This window comes from Camelus ferus, chromosome 26 (genome assembly GCF_009834535.1).
Source record: "Camelus ferus isolate YT-003-E chromosome 26, BCGSAC_Cfer_1.0, whole genome shotgun sequence".
NCBI classification, from domain to species: domain Eukaryota; kingdom Metazoa; phylum Chordata; class Mammalia; order Artiodactyla; family Camelidae; genus Camelus; species Camelus ferus.
The window spans coordinates 9,971,516-9,992,349 of record NC_045721.1 but is presented as its reverse complement, the minus strand read 5'-3'; positions in this window follow the sequence as shown (position 1 = coordinate 9,992,349).

Below are 20,834 nucleotides of genomic sequence, written 5' to 3'. Positions count from 1 at the left end.
GGGATTTGTTCCTGCCTCCTGTCTTAGGGCACAGTTCATAAATGATGCACAACTCAAGACTATTGGCACCACTTTCCTACCCCTTCACCCCACTTTTATTGAGATATAATTGACATATATCATTGTGTTAATCTGAGGTGTACAATAAAATGATTTGATTTATGTATATATTGCAAAACGTTTGCCACAATAAGTTTAGTTAATATGAATCACCTCACATAGTTACAAAATTTTTATCCTGTGATGAGACCTTTCAAGATCTCTACCACTACCATCGCACCACTGTAGCACTTTTTGATTACCTCCCCCCTCATTCCTCATCTTGCTCTCAAGTGACTTCTCCTCCCAGCTCTCCACTGATACATACTTTTAGCCAAATATGTTTGATCATCTGCATGTCCTTAAATCCAATGGATCTTTTTCAGTCCTCCCCTGATGTAATCTCTAAGCAAGGGTTTGACTCAGAAGACAGTGGCTTTCTTTTGAAACAGTGTCCAACCTCACAGTTCCTGCTTCCTCTCTGCCTGTTCCTTTTCTGCCTCCTTCACCTGCTCATCTTTTCTACCCAGGCCACCAAAGATTTATATTACTCAGGACTCCATCCTAGGTCCTCCTCTCTTTTCTCTCTGTATCTTGTCCATGCTCATGGCTTCAAAAACCACTTACTCATAAATAAACTCTAAATTTTCTATTTCCAGCTAATATTCTCCTTGGAGTTCCAGAATTATACCATATACCAGAACTATACCACCTCTGCTTACAAATTTGCTTTATAAATGTAAATGCCACAGACTTACCTTGAGATCCAACACCAAATATCTTCCAACATCAGACCCAGTCCTCTTCCAATGTCTACGCCAGTGAATGACACTGCCATCAACCCTGCTGTGATTCAAGAGAACCAGAGTTATTCCTGATGTTTCTCTTTCCCTCACCATCCACATTTCATTCATTACCAAAGTCAGTTTATTTTACCTCCCAAACACCTCTCAAATATGCCTGCATCTCTCCTTCTATACCCCCACATCCCTAATGCAAACCACCATCAGGTCCTGACTGGACTATTCCAACAAGGGTTTAACTGGTCTCCCTGCAACCACTCTCGCCATCTTCCATTCTATACTCCACAATGCAGCCAAAAAGATATTTTCAAAGTGATAATCTCATGATGGTTCCCACCATCTCTTCTCCCCACCCCATGCAAATCCTTCAATGGCTTCCCAATGCTCTTAAGAAAAAGACCAAATCCACAGTAGTAGTAGTAGTAGTAGTAGTAGTAGTAGTAGTAGTAGTAGTAATAATAATAATAATAATAATAATGAAGAAGAAGAAGGAGGAGGAGGAGGAGGAGGGGGAGGAGGAGGAGGAGAAGGAGAAGGAGAAGAAGAAGAAGAAAGAAGAAGAAGGGAGAAGGGAGAAGGGAGAAGGGAGAAGGGAGGAGGAGGAGGAGGAGGAGGAGGAGGGGGAGGAGGAGGGGGAGGAGGAGGGGGAGGAGGAGGAGGAGGAGGAGGAGGAGGAGGAGGAGGAGGAGGAGGAGGAGAAATACCCTTGTGCACCCTAGCTCCCAGCCACCATACAGCCTCATTTCACAACATGATCTTCACTGCACTCTGAGTTTCAATGGCACCAGTCTTTCAATTCCTTGACCCAACTCTACAGGAAAGACTTTTTCTCTACAAATTCAGTGAGCCCTCTTCTGTTAAATACCCTCACAGCAGCACATACTTCTCCTTCAAAGAACTTGCCAGAGCAGTAATTTGACATTTAATTATGTGTTCATCTGGTTGATGTCTGTCTTTCCCATCAGACTATAAGCTTCATGAAGATGAAGTCATGTTTACTTTTGCTCATCACAGTATATCTGAAGCACCTATCACTGTGCTTGGACATACTAACATGCAAACATTTATCCCAAGAATAGTAAAAATAAATACCAATTAGGTGATGAATCAACAACTTATGTTTACTTGGGTTCCTTCTGGTTTTGATATTACAGTACATGTATTGGCCATTTACTGTACTGTACAGTACAGTACAGTAAATGGCCTGTCATATGAGGCAGTTTTTTTCTTCTATTTGCACTAAACTTACTCTGTCCAAGATTTAAAGTAGTTCCTTTTATGAAAAAAATTTCAGGCCAATTTGGTGAACAACTCCAAGTTCATCTTTTTTTTATTCAGGATGACTGGGGATTCATATTGGTCTCTAAAAATAATGAGAGCACAACTGCAGAAATGCGGAGCCAGCGAAGGTAGCTGTGACACCAGAATGTACCCGAGGGAGGGCCCTGGATGAGGACCAGGAGGTGGGCACGAGTGCCAGCTCTGCCTTCATCCAGCAGCCTGACCATGAGGAAATCACTTCCTTCCCTAGACCCTGGTTTATTTACCTGCAAAATGAGAGAGTTGTTCTCAAGGGGAACCTTCTGCCTTTAGCATGTGACATGATGCACGAGAATGATCATCCCACCTCCTGCCGCCTCCCTATAAAACCAGAATTCTCCTCGTGGGCAGGTCAGAGCCAGAGGTCTTTCCTTCTCCACGGCTAAAGTTTTCTTCAGCTAGCTCTTGACCTGCCACTTATCATGGGATTGTACTGAGAAATAGTGCATTTAGTCATTTAGGATACATCTTTACCATTCTGCCTGACACTCATCTTTCCATAATCATGGGGGAGAAGACTGTGTCTAATCCACCAATATTTTATTTCTAGAAATGACTTAATTTAGAAGAGCAGGTGTCATTTTCGGGCTGTGTGTTGTAAAAGAAAAACCTGAGGGTCAGAAGTCAGAACTCATGTTCCAAGTCCTCCACTGACTGGCTGTGAGCTTTAAGCATGATTTAATAGAGAGATAGGTAGGTAGGTAGGTAGGTAGATAGATAGATAGAGCAAGAAAGCAAGAGAGAGAGAGAGAGAGATCTAACTGGCTTACTTCATAGGGTGATCATGAAAACCATATGAGACAGCATTTGTGTACATAATTTGAAGAATTTAAAGTATAATAAACATGGGTTTTCAGATGCCCAAAAGATGCCCCCAAGGAATAAAGGTATATACAATCATCATGATACCAATATCATAGAAATTACAATTCCAGCAGCACCATTTCGTGCCAGCTCCCAATAGACAAAGATGTTATCTACTTAAGGCCTCCTTCTCCTCTACAGTCCGAGGTCACAGGCTTCCAAAAATCCTAGACCCTTCCAAGCGCTCATCTGAAAATTTCAGGATTATTTAGTGAAGAAGTCATAGGTCACCTTGCAGGGTGTTAAAGGATTTAAACGGAAAATGATAGTACCATTGATAAATAAATATCAAAAACGAATGGATAAAAGTATGTTAGGGATATCCTTATTCAGAGTAAATAGACTGAAAAAAAAAATCTACCCAAGAAAATCTACTTTCTGCTCTAAGTAATCATTTTTTCAGCACTATCAGACACTAATTCTTCCAAGCCAACTCATGCTCAAAACTAAAATAGAAACCCTTGTATATGTGGTCAGCTGATTCTCCAAAAAGGTGTTAAGACCATTCAATGGGGAAAGAAGAGCCTTACCTTATACTATATACAAAAATTAACTCAAAATAGAACAAAGAACTAAAACAATAAAACTCTCAGAAGTAAAGAGTAAAAGCTTCATGACATTGCATTTGGAAATCATTTATTGGATATGATACCAAAAGCATAGGCAGAAAAAAAAATAGACAACTTGGACTTTATCAAAATTATAAACTTTCGTGTATCAAAGGACACTATCAAGAGAGTGAAAAGGCAACACACAGAATCGGAGAAAATATTTGCAAATCATATACCTGATAAGGAATTAATATCCAGAATATATAAAGAACTACTGCAGCTCAAAAACAAACAAAAAATTTAAAAACAAACATAAGACTTAACTAGACGTTTTTTCAAAGAAAATATACAAATGGACAATATGCACACAAAAAGATGCTCAACATCACTAGCCATTAGGAAAATGCAAATCAAAACCACAATGAGATACCACTTCACATCCATTAGGATGGCCATTATAAAAACAAAACAAAACAAAATGAAAACTAAGAAGGGTTGGTGAGGATGTGGAGAAATTGGAACACTTATACATTGCTGGTAGGAATGTAAAATGGTGCAGTCACTATGAAAAAATACTTTGTGGTTCCCCAAAAATTTAAGCACAGAATTAGAACATGATCCAGCCATTCCACTTGTAGGTACATATCCAAAAGAATTGAAAGAAGGAACTCAAACAGACAATCAATGTTCATAGCAGCATTATTCCCAATAGTCGAAAGGTAGAAACAACCCAAATGTCCATCAACAGATGAATGCATAAACAAAATGTGATACATACAAATGGAATGTTACTCAGCCTCAAAAGGGAATGAAACTGTGTCACATGCTACAACATGGATGAATGTTGAAGATATTAAGTTAAATGTCAGAAACAAAAAGGACAAATATTAGGTAAATCCACTTATATGAGGACCTAGAATGGGCAAATTCAAAGAGACAGAAAGTAGAATAGAGATTACCAGTGTCTGGTGGGAGGAGGGACTAGGAAGTTACTGTTTGCAGAGTTTGGGATGATGAAAAATTCTGGAAATGGGTATCAGTGATGGTAGCAGAACAGAATTTACTTAATGCCACCAATCTGTACACTTACAAAATGTTTAAAATGGTAAATTTTATGTTATGTATATTTTACAACTAAAACAATGGAATGGAAGTCCTGACATAATGGAAAAGTGTTCTCCTGTCATTTGTTATAGGTAGTGAGTATGTTCTATTTACTTAAGGGTCTTAAAATCCAGGAGAAGGCAAAATTGATGGAAAAGAGGCAGAGCCTGAATTTCTAGGTGCCTCCTGCAGCCCTTGTTCACTCATCAATCTAAGGTTGTCAGCAATCAGTCAATCTTCTTCTTTCCCCCTTTCAAATACTTCTCACGATGGCAAATAAGATGTCAAGCCTTAGCATCTTCAGATGAATGAGATGTCACCTCAGTCTGCAGCCCCTGTCCAGATCACATCAAACAGCACATCCTGCACATCAAACAGCAAAGTGGAAAACTGATGCACTGCGTTGAATAAGGCTGGAATGCTACAGCCTGTTCAAGCTAAAGTACATTCTTTTGGAGTTTGGGAGTGAGTGAGCAGACAGCTCAGGGAGAGCAGCAAGAATGTGAATACTAAGACTCCAGTAATGGCCATCTCCCTCTGCCTCCCCCCAAGGGAGACCTACGAAACACACAGGTTCAAGTGGGATAGTTGCAAAATCCTTACAAAAGAAAGGCAGGACTAGGGGTCAGGAGTTAAGGGTGAGGACTCTGGGGTCAAAGAGCCTGGTTGCAAATCGTCTCTCTGCCACTCATACATACGCCATGGAACCACAACAAGTTGACTCACCTCACCGTGCATTTCTTTCTCGATAGGGACAGAGATAATCCTACTATGAAACCTAACTTACTGGATCATTGTGAGGATTTTGAAGTATTAATTGATGTCAGCTATTATTATCAGTTGATGTCAGTTATTATCAGAGAACACAGTAAAAAAGCTATAACTATGAGTCACCATATTGAGCAAACAAAAGAAAAGAGGGCTTTGGGGTATATTGTGTACCTATAAGCATATATTTGTCTATGTATATGATTTGTTTATAATTTTCTAGGCAGGGTCATGGGAATATTAGCCTGAAATTCTCTACCAAGCTGCTTCCTAACTTATTCCTGTAGTGCTAAAGCTTCTTGGCAGGCAGAAAGGGTCAATGATTTCAAAATCAAAGTTGTTGGAGTGTGCTTTTTCCTCATCAGTTTTCCCAAGTGTGGAAACAAAGCTGCATCTAAGCTAGCCGGACCCAAGGCACAGGAGTTGGAACTGAGCAGCTCTCCCGAGCTATTCTCTGTCCTCCTCCCATGGTGTGGCAGGTACCACATGCCATCTTGATTCAAGCTATACTGGACTCTTCTTTCCTGTTTCTATGTCTCATGACTGACACTGAGATAACGTCATGTAACTTATCTCCTTTTCTAGGTGGGCAGAATCAAGTTTATGCCCCTGTTCAAGAAGTCTCTTTCTTGTTAGGGTACCACTCTACATCTTCTCAGGAGTGTATCTCCCTCTGTCTGTTTCCTGGATCAAGGCAACTGAAACTTCGTACAATAACCAAAGTCCCATCAAATGCTATGCAAAAAGGCTAGAGGTTCCTTAATAACACTGGACAATCTAGGGTAACTTAAAGGCCAGGAAGTCTATGATCAGAAGAAAATGTGAACAAGGAACCATTAATATTTATTGGAATAATACAGAGAAAAGATAAGGAAAAACAGACAGGAAGCAGAGAAGAAGGCCACATGTTTCATGATAATGCAGTAACCTACAACGCTATATTATCTCAAGGTTCCACCATTTGTTACCATCCAGCTCAAAGAAAGAAGAAGTCTAAGCCTGGATGCCAACAGCTGTACCAGCAATGATTCTCATCCTCCAATTCAGGAGTACAGTTTCCATTTTCCATGGCAGAACAACAGCCCTAGCAGATACAAGGCAGGGCTACGTCCCAATAATAGGTGATTCTCAGCAACTGTGATCATGACCATGACAAGCCCAAGAGACCCACCAGTTTCATGACAAGCTTCTGCTTTCAGTGAAAAGCATCAGTCTGGGGGACATAATGCTGCAAACCGTGAAGAACTAAGTGTTCAAGCCTTCACCTGCCTCACTGAACTCGGTGATCGTTTTGTAATTAACAAGAGCTATCTTTATTTGGGCCCCCCTTATTTCCCCCATTGTGTGTGGTGGGGCCCTGGCAGGGAGGGGAGAGAGGATGGCTGTGGGGAAAGCATTAAGAAGAGGAGGACACAGTCTCTGAGAATTCAGTGCTATACAAGAAAAACACAGTAGAGAGAAAACTGTTTCTTCTACACTTTTTCATTTGCTTACACTTCCTTGTCATACAGACTTCCAAGAATTAGAACCTGAGCTTTGAAATCCTCCCAGCAGATTGCTCATCTTCAATTGATGAACATGGCCCAGTGGTTTGTAAAAAGGAAAACTGAATTTTTTACAACACCAATCCTTCCCCAGTTATAATTAAAATATCAAGGGGCATTCTTTTGGAATGTAACAAGGCAGTTCTAAAGGTCATTTGCAAAAATAAATGTGTACAAACATTGAAGAAAATTTTGACAAAATAAAAGCAGTGAGGGGGACACTAGCCCTATCAGGCATTAAAATATATTTTAAAGTTATAATATGTAAAGCAGCATGATACTGGCTCTAGAACAGACAAGTCACTTGAAGAGAATAGATGCATTAGATGTAAACCTTAATGTGTAAAATTTAATTAGTTTAGAAGATGGTATCCAAAATCAGTAGGGAAAGGTAGGATTGCTCAACAAATGGTTTTGATGGAATTGGTTAAGTTTTCATAAAAACTTGCCCTAAGTCTCCTTTTCTCAAGTCTCCCTAGTTTTTTCTGAGTTTCACAGGATTATGTCACCAGGGCTTGGGAACTGTTGCCTTGCTTTCTTCCACTCTGGTCATCTCATCCTGGTCTTTCCCCATTGTCCCTGTTGCCTATGATCTTCCTGAGGTCAGAGTTCCAATGGACATCATTATTCTCCATTCCTGGGAGGGAGGAAAGCTCCCTGCTCCCATTCACTTCTTAGGCCAAAGTATGATCACAAGCCTTCCTAACTCCCACAGCATACCCAGGACCAGGACATCTCTAAAGACATGGAATTCATAAAAAAGAAATATTCAGTGGTTGCCAGGGGACAGAGGGGTGAACAGTCAGAGCACAGAGGATTCTTAAAGGCAGTGAAACTATTCTGTATGATGCTATCAGGGTAGCATATGTCATACATTTGTCAAAACCCATTGAATGTGCTATTAAAGAAAAAATTATCCTAGCACTTGCTTAAATGGTAAGGAAGATTTTATTCAGGATTATTATAATAAATGTCAAGACTACCACAATAGGAGAGAGAAGTCAACTCCAAATACAAAAAGGACAGCTGGGGATTTATGGCCAATGAGCAGAGTGAGGTCAGTGAACAGAAAAAATTACTAAGAGGAGACATCAAGGGTAGAGATTCTTGTTAAACTGGCTTAATAAGATTCTTGATGAAGGCGAGCCAGGGTGATCAGAGAGCTTTCAAGGGTGGGAATATGAGGAATTTGATTAGATATCAAGGGTATTCAGATATCAAGGGTGAGGGATTCTTGCTAAACTGACTTAGCAGGATTCTTGCTGAGCCTGAGTGACACAGGGTTGGCAAGGACGGGACAGGGGCCAAGGTCAAATCCTGGTCAAAAAGTGGGCTCCTCTGCGCTAAACTAAAGTTTAGTCAAAGAGAGAGTCTTTGTACTACACCAAGAGTGAACCCTGACATAAACTATGGACTTTGGAATGGTAATGATACCAGTTGTAGCAAATGTCCCATCGTGGTGTGGGATGTTAATAGTGGGGGATGTTGTGCGTATGTGAGAACAGAGAGAACTTGGGAACTATCATCCTTTCTGTTCAGTTCTGCTGTGAATCTGAAACTGTTCACCAAATAAAGCCTATTTACATTTTTTCAATTAAAAAGGAAATATGAAATTGAATAACTCCTGACTACATAACTGGTAGCAGGACCAGTCGTGGGCTCTCTATTAGGCAAGAAGTTTCCAGCCAGATTTCCAGTTATGGTACCTAGTTGATGCCTGGAAGATTCAGTCACCTTTGCCATGCCAAAAAGTGGGAGTGCCCGCTGTTCCAGGCAGGTGCCCTCTCTCATCTGCAGGTGGAAATATGCACATATTCATCTTTTGGGGAAAGCAACCAAGTATCTTTAAAGTTCACATTTCTGGTTCAGTCATGTCCCTTCTAGGAACCTTTCCCAAAGAAGACATTAGTGCTTGAGGAAAGGAATTTTATACCAAAAAGTCCCTTATAGCATTATTTGTAATGATACAAATTTAGAAACAGCCTAAGCAATCCACATGGGAGAAGAGTTCAATGAATCATAGTATACCCATAGTTTAGTATATGACGTTTGCAAATATTATTTAATGATATGAGAAATTGCTCACACATCATATTAAGTGAAAAAGGCAGAACACAATATTGCATACATAGTATAATCCCAATTATGTAAAAACAAGAAAATATGAGAGTGAAAGCCTAGAAGGAAAACAGCATATGAAAATGTTAACAGTGGTTATCTCTATGACAGGGAATTATGAATGATTTTTTACTTTTTTATATACTTCCCTGCATTTTCAAGACTTTCTATGACGATCACATATTGCTATTACAAATATATTTCTTTTAACATAAAAGGAAGTAAGATGCAAATTTGAGACCAACCTCTCTGGTAACAGAAAGTCCACCCACGGTATCAGGAAATGATGCTGCAGAATGCCAGCGCCTTTCTTGCCCACATTTAGAAAGGGAAACGTCTTGACTCCTAAGATGGTGCAAAGGAATAAGATGAGAGAAAAGAAGAAATAAAGTCTCTATTGGCTTCAGTTTTCGTGTTTTATACAGCACTATTCTTTCCTCCACTAGTTCGTAGTTCCTTCAAGACAGAGACCACACTTTCTCTTTCAGCGTCCTGCAGATCCAACCTAGGCTTGGCACACCGTGTGGGGAACACTGGAGAACGTAGGAGGATTGGAATGCAGGGGAGGAAACAGAGACACTGCACTGAGGGTTGGCAGAAAGGAGGCATGGACATTCTGGAAAGACAGGAGATTAAGCCAAGGAGAAATAGAAATAGAAGATACAAAGGAAGAAGGGGCACAGGAGAAAGGAGGGGGAGAAGAGCAGGTGAAGACAAGTGTCAACATGATACTACTCTGTGATGACTGGATTCTAGCCCTTCCTCTAGGAAGGGATTGGGCTAAATCCAATCTAGAGTTCACCTGAAAGGGGAAGTTCTCACTGGTTTTGCATCAGCCCCAGATAATTCCCAAGAAGATCACAACCAGCCACTGCAGGAGTCCTTGACCTTGCAGCCAAGTCCGCTCAGCGGCTGGATCACAACCAGCATCGAGTGACTCACCAGCCACTGCATAATTTGGAAAAACACAGAGACGCCAAAGGCTTTCTTGGGGTCATTTGCAGCATCCAAGGCCCATTATGATCCCACTCTGGTGGAGGGGAGGGAGAGAATTGGATAAATGGGTGGTAAGAGACCATAAATGATAAAGCTGGGCATAAAAAGTTGGAAAAGTAGGTCACCCCAAGTGGCAATCTCAATTTCTCTGTTCCCCAGGTGCAAAGAAGGCACATTTTCACCTAGAAAGAAGGGACGGCATGGAGAAAGGAAATGTGGCTGTCAGTCAAACAGGCGAGACACATCATTCCCTCCCACCACACCTCCACATGCCCACAGCCCCAGCCCCTCCTCTGACCACTGGTAACCAAGCCTGTCCTGTGGGTGCTTCCCAGTTCTCTTCCCCAGCTCTCCCCACACATGTAGACATTCACTGAACTGGTAACCCTGAGCTGAGCTCAACACTCCTCTTTCTCCCTTCCAGCAGCTTTTCAGGGAGTTAGGACCATGGGATGTTGGACTGGGATGTTAAGCATCTTCTCTCTTTCCCAAGGTAGAGGGTAAAGAAGTCATCCCAGAGAGTAAAGAGACCTCCAGGGAGAGGCCTCAATTTCCAAGCATAAGCTGCTGAAAAAGTTTCATAATCCACCAAGGAACTGGAGCAAGACGACCAGTGATGTGAGCAGAGCTCAAAGATCCTGAGATTAGGTCAGCAGGTCCCAACTCCAGGGTGATGGGGACTGCTTGGCAAGCCACCACACCAAGATGGGAGACCTGGTAAAATCATCACAGGTCATGGCGATTACTAAGGATCGGAACTTACACTTGACCAGAGGTTCAGAACATTTGCCAATATTCTCCACTGGAAAATGTGGCCCACATTCTCAAAATGATGGTCAGTGGTAGCAGAAGATATCTGCTCATGACAAGTGCAGGTGTGCCCATCCCCTTGCATAGCACAATACAATACGAGCTTCCTGGCTGTGGGTTTGAGGAAGTCACTTAACCTGTCTGAGATTCGCTTCCTAATGTCGCCTGGTGAATCTGAGAATTAGAGTTTATTTAAGGCATCAAGCACAAAGCAGAAACTCAGAAATGGTTGTTGTAGTTATCAGGGTAATGTTTTAAGTGCTAAAGGATACAAAGATGGGTAAGGTATTTCCTTCTCTTAAAATCTGTAATGCAAAGGATAAAATAAATAAGCTATGAGGATATACTGTACAACACGGGGAACAGAACCAACATTTTATAATAACTATCAATGGAATATAACCTTTAAAAATTACAGAATCACTATGTTGCACACATGAAGCTTATATAACATTGTACATCAACTATACTGCAATTTAAAAATTAAATAAATAAAATGTCTAATGCAAAGGGAAAGAATAAGATGCATGCACAATAACTATTCTACAAGATGGGATTATGTGGAAATTTCTGTGCAAATCCAGAAGGGAAAACATCCCAACCCATGGTGACTAGGGTGGCGAGGAAGCCATCAGGAAAGGCTTCCTGGAAGAAGGAGGATTCAGAAGGGGCAGGTGTATGACGGACGTGGCCAATTGTTCAGGCAGAAGGAGCAGCGGCAGCAAAAGGCCCAAGGCAGGAAGATAAAAGCCTGTTGAGAAACATCAAGTCATAAAGTTCAAGTCCGGGAAGGGTAGAGATGAGATTTGAGGGTGTTCTAGGGCCGGGCCATGGAAAGCCCAAATGCCAGGCCAAGGAGTTTGTGCTTAATTCCATGGTCAGCAGGGAGTCATTGGAGGCTGCTGAGCAGGAGAGTTGCTCTCTTTACAGCTGTGCCAGGCTAAATTAAGCAGCAACAGGACTTTGTAATTGGAAAGGGAAGGCCCAGAAATAGCTCTTGACTCAGAAACAGGCCTAGGGAAAGGTAATGAGAAGCACAGCTCTGAGCAAAGCAGAGAGGTTAATTAAATTTCTAATTATTGTGAAAGGCCATTAAAAAACCCTAGTTCACTAGGGATAACTGCTGTGGAGGGGCTTGGAAGAATAATACTCCTCTTAACCTTTGAAGAGCTGCAACAAAGGTGGGCGGTTGCTTTTCCATGGAGGAGAAATGTTTGAGGTACTGAGTAAATGGTAGGTAACCATGTACACTTGTTCTCTGTAAATCCATCACCCTCCCCCGAAATAGCCACACATCTCTGTACAGGGCTCTACAGTGTCAGGTCAGTAACTTGCCAAAATGAATCTACACAGTCCAGGATGGGTCTCTAACCTGACCCCTTATCTGTACAGCAGGTGCTGAGATAACTCAACATGTTCCATACTGCCAAGGTTTCCCATGAATTGTTAAAAATGTATTCCTGTTATGAAGTATTCCATCGTTATTTCAATAATTAGTAATTTATCAAGAGGTCATTTTTACTACTGACCATTGGGGATTAGCAGACAGCTGTCCATGGACATTCCTGGTGGAACTGACCCTGAACCCCATCTTCACCCTGAGTCTCCACTGCATACACAGCATGTTAATCAATGCCAAATCAGAACAGTACCGCCATCTTGGTATTGTACATTACTCTGTGGTTTAAAAAATATTTTCACATCTCCTGTCTCATGAGAGACACAATTTTCATTTCCCCTTAAGCAGTTGAGAACACTGAGGCTCAGAAAGATTAAATGCACCCAAATATACATTGTTAATCATGACAGGCTAGAACCTAGGTCTTCTAACTTCTAGCTCAGTGTTCTTTTACCTGTGCCAGTGTCCAGGTCTAATTCATGGTCTCTGTTCTCAAGTAGCCTGGCCAGTAAGAGCAAATGAATAAGGAAATAAAGTTAAAACCAATATGCACCAGACTTTGTGGTTATGGTGAGAGTTTAAAGAAGGGGAGAACCAGGAAGGCTTCTTGGAGGAGGTGTGCAGTTCTGCTGCTATAACAGAAACTCAAATTTTAAAAAAGTTTAAACAAGTCAGAAGTTTTTCTTCCTTGTGGGTCTAAGTGTAAGTATCCAGAGCTGATCAGTTATAGAGTTTGTACGACATCTTCATACTGTTGGGGACCGAGACTCCTTCCCTCCTTGGGGTTCTGCCATCTGACTGTACACCTATCCAGTCCACACAGCTCACACCCTGTCCAATCCCAGCCCCAGCAAGGGCTAGGAAAGAGCATGCCCTTCTCTTGAAGAATATGCTCCCCAACTTGCACAAACTTGCTCGTGGCTGATCATGCTCATTTGACCAAGAGTTGCTAGAAGAGAGAATGGGGCATGTGGTCTTTGTCCTGGGAAGCCATGTTCCTGGCTAAACATTTATTACTGTGGAGGAGGAGAGAATAAAGGTTGGAGAATAGCTAGCAGTCGCCACCATAAGCAGGAAGCTCCCCTGGGGCTTGAGAGATGGGTATCGTATGGGGATGGTGGCTTGGGGCCAGCAATGCAGGTAGGTAGAGGGGGGGAAACGAGGGCATCCGGAGCAGGCTGGACCACTCAACCAAGATCTGGGAGGTACATTCTAGACACAATGAGGAAATGAACCTATTGGGAATGGCAACTAAATAGGAGGAGAAAATCAGATGTGTTCACTGGAGTCAGGTGGACAATGACTTTGAAAGTCAAGCTGAGAGGTTTGGATTGAAGCTCCTGTAGGTTCTTGGGGAAATCACGTTTAAAGACAATTTGTTGGTCAGGACCACACAGGATGATTTAGGTGGGTTAGGGTTGGGAGCCAGAAAGATCCAGTAGGAGGCTTTTTCAACAATCTGTCCAGCCATTTGCAGCAACATGGATGGGCCTGGAGATGATCATCCTAAGTGAAGTAAGTCAGAAAGAGAAAGAAACGAACTTATTTACAAAACAGAAACAGACTCACAAACACAGAAAACAAACATTGTTATCAGGAGGGAAAGAGGGTAGGAAGGGATAAATTGGAAGTTTGAGATATGCAGATATTAACATCTATAGATAAAATAAACAACAAATTTCTACTGAATAGCACAGGGAACTATATTCAATATCTTGTAATAGCCTATAATAAAAAAATATGAAAAGGAATATATGTATGTATATATTATATACATATATAACTGAATCACTATGCTATAAACCAGAAATTAACACAATATTGTAAACCAACTATACTTCAATAAAAAATGATATTGTTAAATACTAGCTGGCAATGTGAGAAAATATTCATGATACATTAAGTGAATAAAGCAAATTATAAAATAGGAAAAATAAATCTGTCCAATATGACCCAGGAATCCCACTCCTGGGCTTGTATCCACAAGGAAATCTACTTCAGGATGACACCTGCACCCCAATGTTCATAGCAGCACTATTTACAATAGCCAAAACATGGAAACAGCCTAAATGTCCATCAACAGGTGACTGGATAAAGAAGATGTGTTATATTTATACAGTGGAATACTACTCAGCCATAAAAACCGACAACATAATGCCATTTGCAGCAACATGGATGCTCCTGGAGAATGTCATTCTAAGTGAAGTAAGCCAGAAAGAGAAAGAAAAATACCATATGAGATCACTCATATGTGGAATCTAAAAAACAAAAACAAAAACAAACAAACAAAAACAAAGCATAAATAAAGGACAGAAATAGACTCACAGACAGAGAATACAGACTTGTGGTTACCAGGGGGGTGGAGGGTGGGAAGGGATAGACTGGGATTTCAAAATTGTAGAATAGACTACACTGTATAGCACAGGGAAATATACACAAAACGTTATGATAACTCACAGAGAAAAAAATGTGACAATGAGTGTGTATATGTCCATGAATAACTGAAAAATTGTGCTGAACACTGGAATTTGACACAACATTGTAAAATGATTATAAATCAATAAAAAATGTTAAAAAAAAAATCTGTCCAGAAGTTGATAAAAGACCTGCCCCAGGTAGAAGCCGTGGCTCCAGAGAAAGCGGAGTTAGAGAGGTGTTTCTTGGGAGAACAACAGTGCTTGGTTCCTGGTGGGCTGTCTGGGGAAGAGCCACAGGTGCCTTAGAATCTTCTCTCTTGGGAGGCTGCCTCCCTCACATGGGGTCTTTTGGGCTCCCCAGGTACCCATTCATCCTTCCTGCCTGTGCTTGGAGCACACAATGCCAGAACTGCCTTCAACAACAAATCATTAGACAAAAGCTTCATGTGGGCACAGAACCTAGCGCACAGGAAATACTCAATACATATCTGTTGAATAAATGGCTAAATAAATAAATGAATAAGTAATCAAAATATAGGCACAGATAGCAAGAACTTTCAATGGGGACAGATGGTAACTAGACTTCACCATCTATATGTCACTATGTTGTACACCTGAAACTACTGTAACATTATGTGTCAATTATACTTGAGATTTTTTTAAAATGTAGATACAGACCACATTGGGTACTGCACCCAGCAGAGGCCATTAAAATCTTCTGGGAAAAGTCAGCTATCACATGTTCACGATTTTACATAGAAGAGATTTAGATGGAGTGTTCTCTGCAAACTGTCATAGCAACAGTGCCAATTTGTGACATTGCAGAGTGAAATAGGAATATTAAAATATTCTCCTAGCCAAACTATTTCTTCAGATCAAACCCAGGAAAGAAACTGCAGACACCAGCTATACCTGATTGTATATGTTCTCATCCCTGTTTCCTTTAAGTGCCCAGATTTCCTGAACTAGCTAGATGTGGCTAGTTCCAGTTCAACCATTATTTCTGGCTCTTTCTTATATTCTCCAACTTCCATTCTGTGAATGAATCAAAAGGAGGTTGTCTTGACAACACTCACCTCTCTCTAATTAAACACCTTGAATGGCCTCCAATGCTTCATTGGGATCAAAGCTCACAGAGCACCCAGATGTGTGACCTCAGACAACGTACAGCAGCTGAGACGCTAACCTAAGCTGTACTGTTCCAGATAAAAGTCTGTGAAATGCTTCCTTCCCATCACCCTGCGTTTCAGCTCCTGCAGCTACTCAAGCCAGTAAGCAAGAGATGCAATCCCGCAGAGACACCATGTTAAGAGGCTCTTTTGCACTGGGCCCATGGACTGGTTTTTTTCCAGATAATAAAGATACTATGTGATTAGGTGACAGACACATCAAATTCTTTCTGTGCCATTTAACTTGGACAGTATCTTGTTGCAAGAGGCAGAAGGCTGTCATATCACAAGCTTTGGATGTTCTGTTCTGGCCCAAGACAGAAACTAGGACTCCTATCAGAGCCACTTGTACACCCTAAGCTTTGAATCCAAGATTCCAACTAAAGCACTAGGATAAAAAGCCTGAACTGAACCCCAATCTTATATTCCTTATAAATCCAAAAGATGAACCCAAATAAAACCTGTATAGTTACTAACATAATTAAGTCATAATAAAACTGGATAAAAATATTCTCTAAACCAAACTAATAGTTTATTCCATTCAAATATTCCAAAGACCTGAAAGATGGAGCCATAGTATAAATATTGCCAAAACTTCCTAGAATGCAGGAACCTCTTTTAAGCAGCATTGAATTGGGGGGTTGAAACTGTCAAGACATTATTATTATTATGAAGTTATTTATTCTGCAATTAGTATACCCCAAGCCCTACTCTGAGCTTTTCTCATGCACAATTCGTTTATCCCTCATAACCACTAGGTAGTCTCAGTATCTTCATAATATAGATGAAGAAATGGTTTAAGAGTCTATGCCGATTTCTCCAGATCCTACAGGCAAGCAGGGATGTGAACCCAGGATTATAATTTTATCCCCATACCCACTCTCTCTTAGGTGAAAGGAAGAAAGAAACAGAGACAGAGAGTGACAGAGAGACAATGAGGAGGAGAAGGGAGAGGGGGAGGGGAGAAGGGGAGGGGAAGGAGAGAAAGGAAGAGGAGTAGAAGGAAGGAGGGAAGGACAGATAGAAAAATAAGGGTAGGATATAAATGGGGCCAGACACCAGTCTTGAAACCTAAGTTGTTTATCTTAGACAGTGAGCTGACTAATTCAGAAGCAAGAAGGCTGCACCTGGCTCCTCATTGGCCTGGGTGGTTTGGAAATGAAGATAACAACCTGAGTCTCAAAGACAGACATATGGACCCAGCTCTCCAGTTCTAGCCTTTAGGATCCCGTTCGGTTAGGCTTCCTAGGGGTGCCACTTTGCCTCCTGAGATTCTAAGCTGAAATCCATTTAATCCTCATCTTGGAGAGGACTGTGGGAAGGGTACTGAATACTGTGGTTCCCAGAGTGATCCCACACATTCTAGACAGAAATAGCACTAAGGTAGAGGCATAAGGCCTTTTGCCTCCTAATCAAACCAGAATGTCATTCCTCAACAGCAGTAGCAGGTACCTCAAATCTGACGCATACATCAGAGGATTTTAATTCTCAATTTAGCTCTGACTTATTTAGAATAAAAAGATGAGGTATATGTGGGCTGATAGGAGGCTGGAGCAGGCAGGATACACCTGCTTTTACGTGTACAGCTTGTAAACCTGTAAGACTTATTTTTCTGTTTTTGCAGTAAGTCTTACACTGGGAAGTTCTAGCAGCTGTTAGAGGATGGTGAACCAAAAAAGGTATTTCAACAATGAAAGAAGACTATCTGAACTTGGACCAATTCTTATCTAGAAATATAGGTCTGGGAGCCTTTACAAACTGGTTTGGCCTCATGGAACACTCAGGAAAAAAGCTAAAGTAATTCTTATCCCTCACCTTGCAAAATAAGACCAAGGAAAGAGATTTAAATGTCTTAAACATGAAATTAAAGGAATATCTAATGCGTTTGAAAGTCTTGAGAGATTCGCACCTGGGGGAGGGAGAGTCTGAGGTTGACAAAGTGATAAGTCACAGAATGTTAAGTGTACACCCATGCACACACACAAAAACCCAAGCTAATTATGAACTCCAGGAAAGTAGAAGAGCTGTGCAGCAAAGGAAAGTAATCATAGTTTACTTCATGGCTGAGTAGTGCACAGCATTTATACATTCATAAAACAAAGACAACTATTACATCAATCAAAATGATAGTATAACCATATTGAAAGTATAGGAGGTCCAGAAAAGTGTGTGTCTGTGTCTGTGTCTTGAGGGCAAATTACTTCGCAGAGGAAGTCCTGATACCTTATGTGGCAATATAAGCACATTATGTAAAGCTATGGAGGCTGACACCCAAAAACATTCATTAAAAGAGTGAATAACTATCTCTGGGGAATGGAATATTTGGGAAGAGTGGGGCCTGATGTTTTCCCTAACAAACTTTGGAAGATAATTTGACTTTTTAAACTATGCACATGTATAACTTTGATGGAAGAAAAAACTAACTTTAAAAAATCATTCACACATGATAGCACTACACACAATTTAGAGTTCAGTAAGCGTGAGCTCTTAGCCATGGGCATGTTAAATAGCTTTAAAATGGGACCAATAATAAGAGCCTCCATGACTTCAAGCATGACAACGTCATGAGAAAGCTCTCGAAAGAGGTGCAAATCCTCCAAGAGAAACTTCTCTCTGCCACGCCCCACACGAGGCCCTGAAAACATAGCAGCCAATAAGCCAGACCCAGCTCTTTAAGTCACGAGGTTCAGGCAGGCAGAGAAGATGGAGTCAAGAGTTACCTACACTTGGTGCTATGCTGGGGAAGTGACAAGGCGTCTCAGAGAGAGGATCCCACTCAGACTTGTGGTTGGTCAAAGAATGCTTCCTGGGGAAAGGGGGTCACTTTGGAAATCAACCCCAGCAATTATATCCAGCCTTCATTGAGGCTACACGCCCACGTCTTAAGCAGGTACTGTGACAAGATATAAACTAGGAGGTAATATTTACCCTCAAAGAACATCCCCCCAAGCTAAGGAATATACCAAGCCCCAAGATCCAGTGCCCTTACCAGGGACAGACTGGACATAAGAAGAAAGTCCAAGAAGATCACAGCCAGAAGAAACGTTCAAATAAGGGGACTCTGGACAGGAAGGATTCCCTGACATTCAGAAGCACCACCCAAACAAATCAGCCCACTTAGCACTGAACTGACGTCACTTATTTCTCCAGGGATTTGCTTACTTACAGCAGAATGGCCCACGTGTCATCACTTAGGAAACGGTCCATGTGTCAAATCCATGTCATTGGTAAAATGCCCCAACTGCATCGGATGTGCGCTCCAGATCACAAGCACTACAGCCACCGGCAAGTCCCCCTACTGCCCTGCAAGTCGCAGGGACCAGCTTCCCAAGCAAAGGTCATCCATCTGAGCTTTGGACAAACCAAGTTCCTCAGAAAATCCTCGTTATTCCCAATCAGTGTCTTTATTAGGGAGCTGGTGGTTCCCTAAATCCTCCAAAAATAATAATCTGAGCAGAGAAGGAAGAGCTATAGAAGCAACTGGATATTGTGGTCTGGTAACAGAGAGGTGATCCGTGGTGGACCCATGGTAATTTGGGAGAGTGGAGGTCGCCAATATTTTCCCAATTAGTTATAGAAGGTTGGCTCGATGAAAATACACTAAAAACTCCTTTTTCTTTTTTTCCAAGCACAATCTCATCCTAAATGTCAGAGAGCTTTTTTCAATCTGTACTCTTGCTTGCTCGCTTGTCTGTTTTTAACCAAAGACCAAAACTGATGGAAATATCTTTTTGAATCACTCCAGAGGATATTTTGGTGTTCAAATTAAATACTTTTCAAAAATATAAAGAACCAGTCTGGTTCTAACTAGTAGTTCAAAAAGTGGCTTGCTTTATTTTTAAAAAATACACATTTGGTTCTTGGTTTCTAAGTTCAGTTTTTTAAAAGTGTAAGTTGGGAGCTGAGCCCTGGGTTTAGTTTATTCTGGGTTTTGGCACCAAATTTGAGTCCTGGCTGGCGCTGACAAGACAGCTTGCTTAGCTTGGTTCCGCAAATTCTTGGCAATGGAAAGTGGGACAGGTGCTGTGCTTTTAAACTGGCCATGCTTAGCCAAAGAGAAGCCTGACTGAGGTCCACAAAATGCTGGAGCTAGAAGGGCCCTCTGTGGCCAGGTAGTCTGGTGCCTGCATTTAGAGGAGGTGACCAGTGAGAGAAGGCTCACCTAAAGTGGCAGCATGAATAAGGTAGAGTGTGTGGCTGTCATTGTGACTTCTGATTCCCTGATACCTCCCTGAGCTATGTAGGAAACGCCTTCAGATGGCCATGCTTTAGGAGCAAGAAAGGAATTTAAATAGCAACATTTCAAAGCGTTACTTTTCCATCCAGACCCTTGACATTCTAGGGACCAAACCGAAACACTGAAAAAGCAGTTCCTCAGCCCCTACACCCTACTCTGCATTCTCTGAGTCTCTGCCAAGGCTCAGACCAGGGGGGAGCATCCCCCAGAGCCCTGTGCAGTGACTCAGGGAAGTGGCAGGTAGGTGGAGGAGCCAGCAGGTATTTAAAAAGACCTACAGGACTCAAATAAAATTGAACCTATAAATTCTATCCCCATCACCGTTGCCAAGGCAATGCAGGTGGGCCTGGAGCTGGCTCTTAGGCACAAAAATCCCCACCTCCTCTCTCCACACATACTTTCCTGGCTCCACGTGCCTTTTTATGACAGCTCCAATTCAGCTACTTCTTTTCCTGTATCAGGCAGCTCATTTTAGCCAGATTCTGGAGAGGTAAAAATATGCTGAGGAATGTGGAAGAGCCCACAGTTCAACTTGCCCTGAGCCCTGACCTCCCCTTGGAGATACACCTGCCCCAAGGCAAGGTCCTCAGGAACTCTGAGATGCTAACACTTTAGGATGTGGACCGCGGCCTATGCTCTGCTTCTGTGCCTTCATTCAGGGTCCCATCTTAAGACTTTTGTGGCTCTTCTACCAC